This window comes from Acomys minous (assembly GCF_964271855.1).
Source record: "Acomys minous genome assembly, chromosome: 19".
NCBI lineage: Eukaryota > Metazoa > Chordata > Mammalia > Rodentia > Muridae > Acomys > Acomys minous.
In genome coordinates this window covers 26,717,318-26,730,083 of record NC_140499.1, presented here as the reverse complement: position 1 = coordinate 26,730,083, position 12,766 = coordinate 26,717,318, and positions in this window count along the sequence as shown.

The window sequence follows — 12,766 nt, the reverse complement described above, 5'->3', positions numbered from 1 at the left end:
ATCTAATGACAAGGAGGAATTTTAATTAAATGTGGAGTGCATGTCAAAGCACTGAGTTAAAGAACTCACTTTGCTCTGGATGCATGCTGATTGCCTCCAAATTAGCCATGCAGCAGCCAGGTAATATTCAACAAGCCTCTGAGAGCCTCCTAGACTTCCTAGACTGTACTTCTAGGAAACACGTAATTCTTTTTTGCTCACTTAAATGTCATCAGTGTGAACATTTGCAACTTCAGATTAAAATATTTTCTTACACATCATTCTTTCTGGAAGTTCTAAAAAAAAAGGGGGGTGGGGGGTGTCATGATGTCGCAAACCTGTAATTCCATCACCTGGGGAGCTGCAACAGTCACATTAGGAGTTGACGACCAGTCTGAATTACTTTGAGGGTTCCATGTAAGCCTGGGAAGTAATGAAAGCTTCAAGTATAAAAACAAAGCAAAAGGGAAAATTAATAGAAAACAATATTGATGGGTGAGGATGAGCATCTATCAAATATTTTGATAGTTTTTCCTGGTTATTTGAGTTCAGTTTCATTATTAGATTCCTATAAAAAGCTTAGCATAGATTACACATGTTAGTGTATATTAATATGAATAATATGTCAATAATAAAACTTCTCACACAACCACATTTATTCATTAAAATATACAATTTGATGCTTGTATACATATAATTTCTTACTTTTGTATAATTATATCTTTTTTAAAATTTTAACTGTATAACTATTTATTGTCAGAATTTATTGTTTTTTTAATTTTTTATTAATTTATCCTTGTTACATCTCAATGGTTATCCCATCCCTTGTATCCTCCCATTCTTCCCTCCCTCCCATTTTCCCCTTATTCCTCTCCCCTATGACTATTCCTGAGGGGGATTTCCTCACCCTGTATAATTATATCTTTATAAGAATTTTCTTTAGAGAATATAGCTTTTTTAAAATCATGAATAAATATCTCATGCTTTATTTGGGTCAGTACCACAATACATAGGCAGTAAAGAAGAAGGCACAGTGAGAGACAGAAAATGCACCATGATAAAAGGAAACCCAAGTGGTGGGCAACCGAGAGTGTGGTAAGCAGTAAGAGAGACAATGAAAGAAGGAGGTTCAGCAAAATGCAAAGGAAACAAACAATTGAGAGGGAAAATTATAAGTGGAAGCAGTTTTCAAATTATCTGACTCTAGATAGCATTTTTCTAAATCTCCAATTGCTGGACATTCAGTTAATAAAAGAACAACGCTTTAATTTTCTGGTGCTCGTGGTGGTATAACGTGTAGAGAATATTTCCTACAAGTCCTGGGTCTTCTAATTCTTGCCTCCTCAGAATGGAAGAGGGCTTCATCAGTAAGAGTCTGGAGAGACTGACCCATCACGCTGCCTCGTTTCGTGGCAATCCATGCTTCCAAGACAGCTTTCCCATCCTGGAGTGGTTTTGACTTAAATCACCATACTCACCTTTGTTCAGGCATTACAGCAAGGTTTGCGTATTTGTAAATACTGAAGCCATTCTACTCTCTGACTACTAAAGTGGATTACTTTGATTTTTTTTTTTTTTTTTGAGAAAGGGTTTTTCTGTGTGATAATCCTGGCTGTCCTGGCCTCAGTTCATAGACCAGGCTGGCTTTGAACTTACAGATATCTACCTGGCTCGGCCTCTGGCGGAGTGCTGGAATTAAAGGCACGCACCATCATGCTGGGCAATTTGATTCTTATTGAAAAATAAATCAATCTAAGAAGAACTTAAAGGAAAAAAAAGGAACTTGTGCTAGTTTTTTGAGAGTTTTTACAAGATGTCTGATCGTATCCAACAATCCCCAGCTCTTTCCAAATCAACCCCACTTCCCTACCCATTAATGACTGTTTCTTCTTATTTCCTTTTCAAACTCTTCAACACCAATGTGTCTTGCCCAAATATTATTTTATGTGTGGCTTCCACTAGAGTATGATCAACATAACCAGAGGCTATACTCTTAGACAAGATAACAGCTGACAATAATCCCCCCTTTCACACTGATACATGTCAAATTTAATAAATTCTGCAAACATTTTTATGACTCTTTAATGGCTTCTCTTTCCAAAGGATACTATATCCTTCTCATGTCTAAGTGAATATGCAAGCAGCTTCACCCAAAACACTCCCTCCACCAGTTCTCTGTGTCACGCAGCAGTCACCATTTACTATTTCCTCTTCTGTTTTTCATCTCTTCCTTATCTCCTGCTTTGTCCTCTCCAGTGGCTGTTTCTCCAAATCTTCAAACATTAGTTGGAGAACAAACTAATGTCATGCTTCTATCATGACTCCTGATTAGGCTTTCACTACATTCCTGAGAATGCTTTAATTACTTCTTTATTGTTTACCATTTCTCGGTCAGACAACTGAATTTTAAGTTTTTGAATCCTCTTGTTTTTAATCACTAAGTCAAATTCCAGGATTAAGTCCTATGTCCACACTTAATTCACCACTTCTGTTTCTCTCAGCAGGGGATCAAAGCAGATGCTGAGACTCACAGGCAAACTTTGGGGTGGAGCACAAGGAATCTGATGGAAGAGATGGGGCATAGAAAAGACTGGGAGAGGACAGGGGTTACGCAAGGAGACTAATGGAGCCAACAAATCTGGGTATTGTGTGTGTGTGTGTGTGTGTGTGTGTGTGTGAGGGGGCTGCCATAGAGACTGATGCACCAACCAAAGACCACGCATGGTGAGGACTTAGACCCCTGCTCAGATGTAGTCAATAGGCAGCACAGTCTCCTAGTGTATCCCGTAATATGGGGAGTAAGGGCAACGTTTGACAGGGACTCCATTGCCCACTTGTTGATCATTTTCCCCTAGCAAGGTAGCCTTGCCAGGCCACAGAGGAAGAACATGCAGACAGTCCAGATGAGACTTGATAGGCTGAGGTGAGCTAAGAGGGGAGGAGGGCTTCGCCGTTTCTGAGGATTAGCAGAAGGGGAGAGGGAATGGGGGAAGAAAGATAGGAACAGGAAATGGCAAGGGACTGGGCTACAATCAGACTGTAAAATGAACAAATTAAAAATAAAAGAGTGCCCTTTAATTTCTAAATGTTTAAAGTTTTTTCTTCCAATAGCTTTTTTATATAGATCTAAATTGTTTCTGTTTTGAGTAGAGCTCATACTTGGTATTTTTAAAAATTTTATTTTAAATGCACTGAAGTATGTTTTACGGCTCAGCAAATGTCTATCTTTGTGAGTGTTCCATGTGCACATAACCTGCAGGTGGTGTCTGTACTATTGTGTAGCTGTCATCCAGGCCCTGTGGGCTGATGGTGGTATTGTCCTATACCCTAGATCATGTTCTGAACAGAAGAATTTCTATACCCTCAAAATGGATTTGACTTTCCCAACCATAATAGTTGATCTGATTTCTTTTCTTTTTAGTTGTGACTTTTGTGTTTCATAGTTTTTGTAGCTCTTTTGTTAATTTAGTCATAATGATAATATCGTCTTGGCAAACTGACCATTTTAGCATTATCAAAATTCATCTTTATACCTGGTAATTTACTTTGATCTTAATTCAATTGTACATGATATGGTTACCATAGACACCTTAGTTCCATTTCATCTAATAAACTGAATTTCTTGCAGATGTCAGAGTACTTGTAATTATATATGTGCCATCTCTGTCTTTTAGCTGGTATGCTTACATAATTTTCATTCAGTGTAGTTTTTGACATGTTTTTTATTAGGGCTCCTCTTTTGGTTTGTTTCCTATTTTTGGCCAAGTTGATTGTTATATTTAGTTTGATCTATTCCGTAGTTTTATTATCACCTAAAAATTAAGACATATGCACCTTATTTTTTATCCTCTGCTTTGAATAAATATCTTAGCACTTTATCTGGCATGTTGGAACCTATACTATACTTTGTTAATACCTCACATTTATGTCAACACTGACATGTATCAAACCACTAAAAGTTCTGTAGAAAGTTATAATTTCTTGCTTTTAGACATAAAATGTCTAGGAACTCAAACAGACATGACTTTTATATGAAATACGTGAAAAACCTTTTCAGGTTTGTTTTTCCTCAAATGATTCATTCTTTTCTTTTTCCTACATTCAAGAAATTCTCATTTAGAAGTTAGAGTTTTCATGTTCTGAACACAGACATATCAGTTGTCCTTTCCTTATTGGAGTTAAGTCTTCTTCTGGCATATATAACTTTTAATGAAAAAATTAAGAATTTCTTAGCAATCATTGCCCTTTCATTTTCCATTCTGTTCTCTTCAATTCTCTTCCTTCCCTCTCTTCTTCTATCCTTCCCTTCTTTCCTCTTTCCTTCCCTATTCAAGCTTAAATCCTTTCATATTTTAATTTTTCTCATGATCACTAATGTCACAAAATTTCATTTCATCCATTGCTACCTTATTATTTAATGACAGATTTATTTCTTCTACTTATCTAATAATGATATTGAATTTTGGGTTCTTTAAAAACATAGCAATATTAGAATAATGTTTTTTTTTCTCTTCCCAAGTGTGGGAATGTGGGGGCATCTTCACAGCAGCTGACTATGGTTTGCTTTGAGCTCTGGTGGGGATGTGATTTTGCCAGCTGCAGCTAGTTTCTGTGATGGGGTGCCTTTCTGAATTCTGGGATTTTTCAGAGGGCATATAAATGCTAGGGCTGTGAGAGGCAGGGTAGTTGTTTGTTGGTTGTTGGTTATTGTTGGTTAAGGTTTGCTAAGTCGTCATGCACAATGAAGAAATGGGAAGAAGAACAGCAAAGATCAAATTTGGCCCAAGAAACCTGATGCCCCTGATCAGCAGGAAGAAGCATAATGATAACATATCCCCTTCTTGTCCCCTCAATTTATTCTTTTTTATTTCTATCATTTTTTAAAGATTTATTTATTTGTTTGTTTGTTTATACAGTATTCTGCCTGAATGGGTGCCTACACACCAGACAAGGGCAACAGATCTTGTTATAGATGGTTGTGATCCACCATGTGGTTGCCGGGAATTGAACTCAGGACCTTTGAAAGAACTGACAGTGCTTTTAACCTCTGAGCCAACTCTCCAGCCCCTTTCTATCATTTTTTATCTCATATTTAGTGCTGCAGTTTGAAAGGAAAGAAAATGGGTGAATGAATAGAAGAAAGAAGAATCCACAACGTAGTTAAAAATCTGTTTATAGAACATTTTTATTTCCCCTCTTTTAAAATTAAAATTACTCTTCTCTCATACAATACATCTTTATCACATTTTCCCTTCCCTCCACTCTCCTCTCAGCGCATCCCCTGTTACATCCCAACCCTCCTGGAGCCATCCTCCTTCTGTTTCTCTTCAGGAAAGAGAAGGCCTCCAAAAGACAACAACTAAACACGGCAAAATAAAATACAATAAGACAAGGCAAAAATCTTCACAACAAGGCTGGACAAAGAAAGCCAACAGGAGCAAAAGAGTCCCAAGAGCAGATAAATAAGTCAAACACCTGACACCACAGTTAGGAGTCCAGAAAAATGTTAACAGCCACAACATAACCACAGAGGACCTGGTGAAGAACCCTGCAGGCTCTGTACTTGCCACTTTGGACTCTCTGAGTCTCTCTGATTGAATCAGTGGGCCATGATCTTCTGGTGTCCTCAGTGCTCTCAGACTCTTACAATTTTTCCTACTACTCTTCCATGGTGATCCCTCAGCTGGAATGAGAGAGACCTAATAGAGACCCTCAAATTAGAGTCTCTCTCTGCAAAATGCCATCTGCCCCCAGAGGAAGCCTCTCTGTCAATGACTGGACAAGATACTGATCTATAAGTATATCTTGAGGAATCATTTCATTGTACTTTATTATTATTTACTTAATAGCAGCTATGCATTTGTAAGTGAATACATACCATATTTGTCTTTCTGGGTCTGGGTTACTTCACTCAAAATGAATTTTTTTTTATAGTTGCATCCATTTGCCTGCAAGTTTTATGATGGCACTGTTTGAACAGCCAAGTAAAGCTCCATAGTGTAAATGCTCCACATTTTTTAAAAAATCTATTGTTTGGTTGAGGGATATGTAAGTTGTTGTAAGTTTCTAGTTATTATGAATACAGCCATTATAAACATAGTTGAGCAAGTGTCCAGGCGCTACGATGGAGTAATCTTTGGGGATGTGGCTAAGGGTGGAATAGCTGGGTCCTGAAGTAAATTGATTCTTGTTTTTCTGAAGCATGGCCTCATTGACTTCCATGGTGGCAGTCCAAGTCTGGACTCCCATCATCCATGGAGGAATCTTGCTCTTGCTCCACGATCTGCCGGTGTGAGCTGTCATTTGTGTTATTGATTTTTAGTCATTCAGACAAATGTAAGATGAAATCACAAAGTACTTTTTATTTGCATTTTCCTGATGGCTAAAGATGTTGAACATTTCTTTAAGTGTTCCTCAGACATTTGAGATTCCTCTTGAGAATTCTGTTTAAACATGTACCCCATTTTAAAATTGGATTCTTTGTTTCTCTTTTTTTTTGAGTTTCAGTTTCATGCACTGTGATAAATATCAACCTATTTAATCAAACAAATAGGAATGTTTCTGGAAGGTCTGAGGTAATGTTCTCTGGGATGCAAGGGAAGTAAGGCCATAATTGAAGGAAGGCTGCATCTGGGAGTAGCCTGAGGGTTTGGGTCTGCAGGGGGTGGGGGTGGGGAAACAGAGAGCAGAGAACTTTTGTAGGCAGGCTACTTGGTCTTCTGGCTAGAGTGGCCTATGATTGAGCATTGGGTGTTTGCCTGGGCCTTGGTCAGGAATATAGTGAAAACTGAGGGGAGGGAGGCCAGAAGGGGGTTGTCTGTGGACCTCTAGGATGTTTAAACATACAGGAAAGGCGAGCTACCGCTAGTGTTCTGTTGCAGATCTTGGGAAAAGACTTGGAGACTGGGTCTGTTGAAGAGATGGAAAGATAATTTTTTACAATTTTAACTAAAATCTAATTCTATTATTTCCCTTTTCCCTTTCCTATTTTCTGCTCCTATAGAGAATTTTAAAAGCACCAAGAAAAGTAGCTTGCTACCTTTGGAACATCACAGTTGAAGACTGGATTTTCTCATCAAATACTATAAGGATACAAAGTGTAGTTGTACAGTCCACAGTAAGTCTGAGGAAAATGAGAGTAACCTGGAACATGTTTTCTCGATGAAGCTTTCTCTAGAATTAATGGTGTAATGAAGGTATTAGTGACTAAGGAAATATAGGAAGGTGGGATTAGCAAAGTTATTCATAAAAACGAGTGAAATGAAGCATTTAAATGTATATGAGCTAACAAAAAGGGAACTTGAAAATACTAACCAAGAAAACACAATGGGAAGTGTGTAAATATAATACAGACTTTGTTTTTTGTATGAGCTTTCTAAAATAATATCCTGATTAAAACTAAAAGTACAATCCTATCAGACACAGAGAGTAGAAAGAAGTAAAAGACATAACTGTAAGTAAATTTTCTATAGTCCATATGGAGTGACAAGATGTTGAAAGTTCACTGTGATGAATCATGTTTGTTTACTTTACAATGTAGGACATTTTCTCATTCACTACAAGATCTATTATGTTAAGAAACATAATATAAAAGACTGCAAATTCACAGGGGGAGGGAGGGAGGAACAGGAGGATACAAGGCATGGGATAACAATTGAGATGTAATCTGAAGAAATTAATTAAGTAATAAAAAAAGACTGCAAATTTGTGATTATTTGATTCTAAAAATAAGTCAACAAAAACCTAAAACAAACATGAGCGATGAATGAGAAAAAAGTACAATACCAGAATAAAATGCTTGATCTAAACTCTCATGTATGAATAATTAATTTCAATGTAAGTAGTCTACTCATCTTTGTCAAAAAAAGAGAAAAAAATTGTAGAATGATTTAAGGACAGTAAAACCCAACTTTTTAAAATTTATAAAAATATCACATCAATTTCAATGACATAATCATGCTGAAATAAGTGCATGGGAAAATATGTCATGCAAAGATTACTTTAAAATAGGTGAATCCAGTAAACTTAATAATTTGATCTTCAGAACAAAGCAAATATCTCCAAACAAAAATAACGCTGTACAATGACAAGGAGTCAAGATCATCAGTATTGCATATGCTTATCTACTAGGTATATATAATGACTCTAAATGTGGTGCATCAAACTACAAAACCTCTGAACATGTGAAAATGCTAAAAGGAAAAAAGGATGTATCTAAAGTAACAACTACCAGTATATGCCCATCATACAGGGAATGGCACAATGACACAAGTTATATTATATATAATATAAAGTTTGTGAAATTATAAGCCCTGTTATCAGCATATGTGACTTTGGAGGGAATAGTCTCATTTAATTTTGTGGAGAGAAATACACTCACTACACTGAAATCTGAAAACACAAGAGAAAGTGAGACACTGACCAAAAGGCAAACGTCAAAAAAAAAAAAAAAAAAAAAAAAGGCAGGCAGAGAGCAGAAGGATTCCATTGCACTAAGAAATACCAAAATTTTAGGCCATTACCCAAAGCTGGGGGAAAGAGCCCCTGAAGGCACTGTTTAGCTCACATTCTGATGTCAGAATTGTATCCTCTAGAACACTGTTAGTGAAGATTATTTGTCTGAAATCTACACCAATAAATGCTCACATTTGAGCTAAGGAAATACCTAAAGTAAAGAAATGAGAAAAAATAGCGTAAAATAAAAATAAATAAGTAAAAGGAAAGAAGTGAAGAGGCCATGAGACTTTAAAAATGATAAAGTGAGGGGATGTAATCAGAATAAATTATAGAAAACGATGAAGGAAAACCAACTGACGTAAATGCTGGTTCTTAGAAAATATAATAAAATTCATAACACTATAGCAAGAATAACAAAATAAAAGATAACACATATTTTTACATTAGTAATAAAATGTATGTCTGTGCTCTGCGACTATTATAAGAGGAACAATGCCAAAAAAATGGCATGTTCACACATGTGATGAAATACACATCAAGTGTCATCTCTTTGAAATTACAACCTTCAAAAATAACATTAATAAACTATAAATAGTCTGGAAAGCTTCATAACCATTAATTAAGGCAATTTTTAACTAGAATTTTTAACTAGAGATTGTTTGACTGGAAAAATTCTAATTCTACCACCAGTTAAATCAATAAAACCAGTTCCACACATCTTTGAAAAGATACAATAAGAAACAATTCTGAAGATAATTTATTAAACTACTATTACATGGGTAAGGGTCGGGATGGAGCTTTCCTGGAACAAGAGTGAGGTTGAGGCATGTCCAAACCCTGAAAATCTTGAGAACTGCAGGAGTAGGACCCTTCACCCCCTGCCCTGGGCCAGCATGTCCCAGCTAGTGCAAATATCCTTATATCCTCCACCTCTGCTACCCTTGAGGTGGTAATGTAGCCTGGAGGTCAGGTTACAGGTTAAACTTCCTCTTTTTAGGTCTAGTCCAGCAAGCACTCAGAATTCCCCTTAATACCCAAAAAGCCTCTACCCACTCCTCAAAAGTTTGAAGAGTCTTTGTCCCGCCCCATCCCATTAAATGAGTTGTCCCACTGAAGCCTGCCTTCCAAGAATCTGTTCTTGTCATGGTCACTACACCTGAGGTCTCCATCCCATGCTTGTTCCCGCCTCAGTTTTGCTTTCTTTCTCTCTGCATCTGCCCTTGTGGTCACTGCAGATCACACCTTGAAGAGGAGGGAAATGGCACTGGGAACTACAAAGAGCTACTAGAAACCCAATTTAAAATAACAGGGATATTTTAATTTCCTTAAAGAAATTAAGTAATTATATGCCCACTTAATTGTGTACACATAAAACTTGTGTGTGCTGAGTTCTTGAACACAGCATTCCAAACTGTAGAAGCAACAGGCTGTGTTCATCTATGAACAGCAACTGGACACAATGAATGTTTTGATTTTTTTTATCCAATTGATGTATCATTCTAATGCAATTCATAAGAAAATTTAAGCAAACGTTTTGTAAATATTGACTTGCATAGTCCTAGGATCAAGGTGGATCAGAATAGATTAGATCACCTGGTTATTGACCCCCACAGACTCATGGGATTAACTCTGGGAAACGTAAAAGTGAGCTAATGGAAAGCTTAAGTTTTCTATAAGTTGTACTGAAACAGTTGGGCAATTTTGATGCCCCAATGCATACAAACACACACGGAAACACATACGTATGCACACGCACATGTGTGCCTGCACCCATACACACACACAAGTACAAATAATACTGTTTATATGTGCAATTATATAAACACTTATATTCTTAATCTTCATTTAATTTTATTTTTATTAGTTGCTGTCTAAATATCAAGACTCTTGAATTCAAGGCTATGACAAATTGCAATGCACAAAGAAGCCTGAATTGTATTTGTTATCAAACAAGCACATCTTGGTTTTGCCTTTTGTGCATGAAAATATAAATTTATTTTTCAAAAAAAGCTGAATTCCATCAGATTTCATTGGTAATTATGTATGTTTTAATGAGTGATGATGCTACAAGATTAATTATGAATTAACAAGTTACAAAATACTAGCTATTATTTGGGTGGTAGGAAAACAATTATTCTTCTAAGTCAAATATAAAATATGAAAACAAATTGAAAAAAAAAGCATTTAGAGACTGTAGAATCAGGTACCTTAGCCTTTGCTTTGAAATAGTATGGATATCATTTACAGTACTTGTCAAACACTAACTGTAAAGACAAACTTCGAAGCCCTGAGAACATTCCAAATTTATCAGAGAATATATACCTTTGATTTGGGTATGAAAAGAGTCCCTAGGGTAGACTCCAATGCTTCTCCACTTCTAGTATTCATGCCTGTATGTAAGTCTTTTCTCCTAAGTGCATGTGGGACATGAAGTACACACCTCCCCAATTCCCATATGCAGGACAAACAAATAGATACTGGTGATGGTTGCCAAGCTAATGATTAGACCATCCTATAAAACTCTCCTTCAGCAGAACAGAAAACGAGTTTACCTTCCTGGCTTAGTGAAGTTTCTTAAACAGTTTTAGGAAAACAACGTGACAAAATAATGTCGGATTTCTACGGAAGATGCAAACATAGTACATGCCAAGTGCTCAGCAATAGCCTTGGGAGAACCCGAAGGAAGATTCAGCTAAGTCATGTTCATATGACAGACACTGGATGCATGTTGCTTTAACTCATAAAGTTGTGGTGATTCGTTGGTTATACAGAGTTAGGAAATTAGCACAGTGCTTAGTGTTTGGCCTTGCCAGCTTATTCATCCTGAATTCACAGAGTGTAGTCAAAGTTTGTTTGAGCTCTTAGGACAGCTGTGAAAAGTCCTCAGCTAAGATGGACCACTGCATCACTCAGGCTGCTTGACATTTTTAAAAAAATGCATGAAATTCATTTGTTCTTCAGTTGCCTTTATTTTATTGCTTCAATGGGAGAATTAATTCAGTAAATTTCAAAGTATTTTGTTGGGCTTTCATGTATTGTGGAAAATAAGTATTGTAGATGACTCAAGAGAGACTGAGTCATCAACAGATGGTTTCATTTAAACGCTTTGGTCAACACAAATCTACTGAGGATTAAGCAACCATCACAGATACTGGAGCTTTACACATTTCATTGTTTCAAAATGTTTTAAAATATAAGACAGGCAAATCTAAGACATATTAGTGTGCTGATGGCTACAGGGTTTATTTTCTTATCTGCAGCATGTTTGGGCAATAGAACAGGGGGAAAAATCCTGATGTTCAAAGATCGGATATGAAAAACAGGCCAAAGGTTAAGACTATTTCAAATCATGTTTGCTTTGCGAATGAATGAACTTATCATTTCTGTGAAAATCATAACCTAATCACAAACTCTGGCTGAGAATCTAAGCACTTTGTCCAAGACACAGAAAATAAAGAGATGAGGTTACGATTATTTCAGCCAGCTAATCAGTAAAAAAATGAACAAACAAAATTCATGTTTTCTGGTCACGTATTATTAAATAGTTTAACCAATATGAAAATGGGAATGATATTTCAGCAGTTGCCAAGTGTTGCCCAAGTTGAGTTCATTGCTGTGCTCTCTAGTAGGTTCATCTGACCAATAAACAATGACATGCATGTGTCCCTTTGTGTTATTTCAGTGAATGCTTGTGTTAGATGGACATGTATTCCTCCTCCTGACCCACTCAATCCTCAAGATAATAAAGAAACATCCAATATACCTTATAGTAGGCAGAAAACTTACAGTGTGCACATGTTAGGGACAAGAGGCCAGATTTTGCTGCTCCAGGAAATGTGCATCTGCTCCTAAGTTCTTTAACAAATTGGCTTAAAGTCATCCATGTTATCTAGGTTTACATAGTTAATGAAAACCCATTGATTGTGGATGGTGAACACAATAAAATATCTTCACAGCAAATGCTAGATTAGTGTTTGTGGTGGTTTGTATTTATTTGTGAACTCGCTGCAGTCAAGAATCTGGTGGAAAGTTTGTTGCCATAGGGGGATGTCTGTAGAGGGTTGTTCTGACTGTCTAAACCAGTGGTTCTCAACCTTCCTAATGATGCTACACTTTAATAAAGTTCCTTATGTTGTAGTGATCCCCCCAACCATAAAATGGTTTCATTGCTACTTCATAACTGTCATTGTGCTACTGGTATGAATCATAATGTAAATATGTGATATGTAAACACTGTGTAAGGGTCTTTTGGAAACCTCTGGTCTAAACTGATATGGAAGGACCAAGATGGGAAGTGAATGGCATTATTCTGCTATGTCAGACTGTGTAA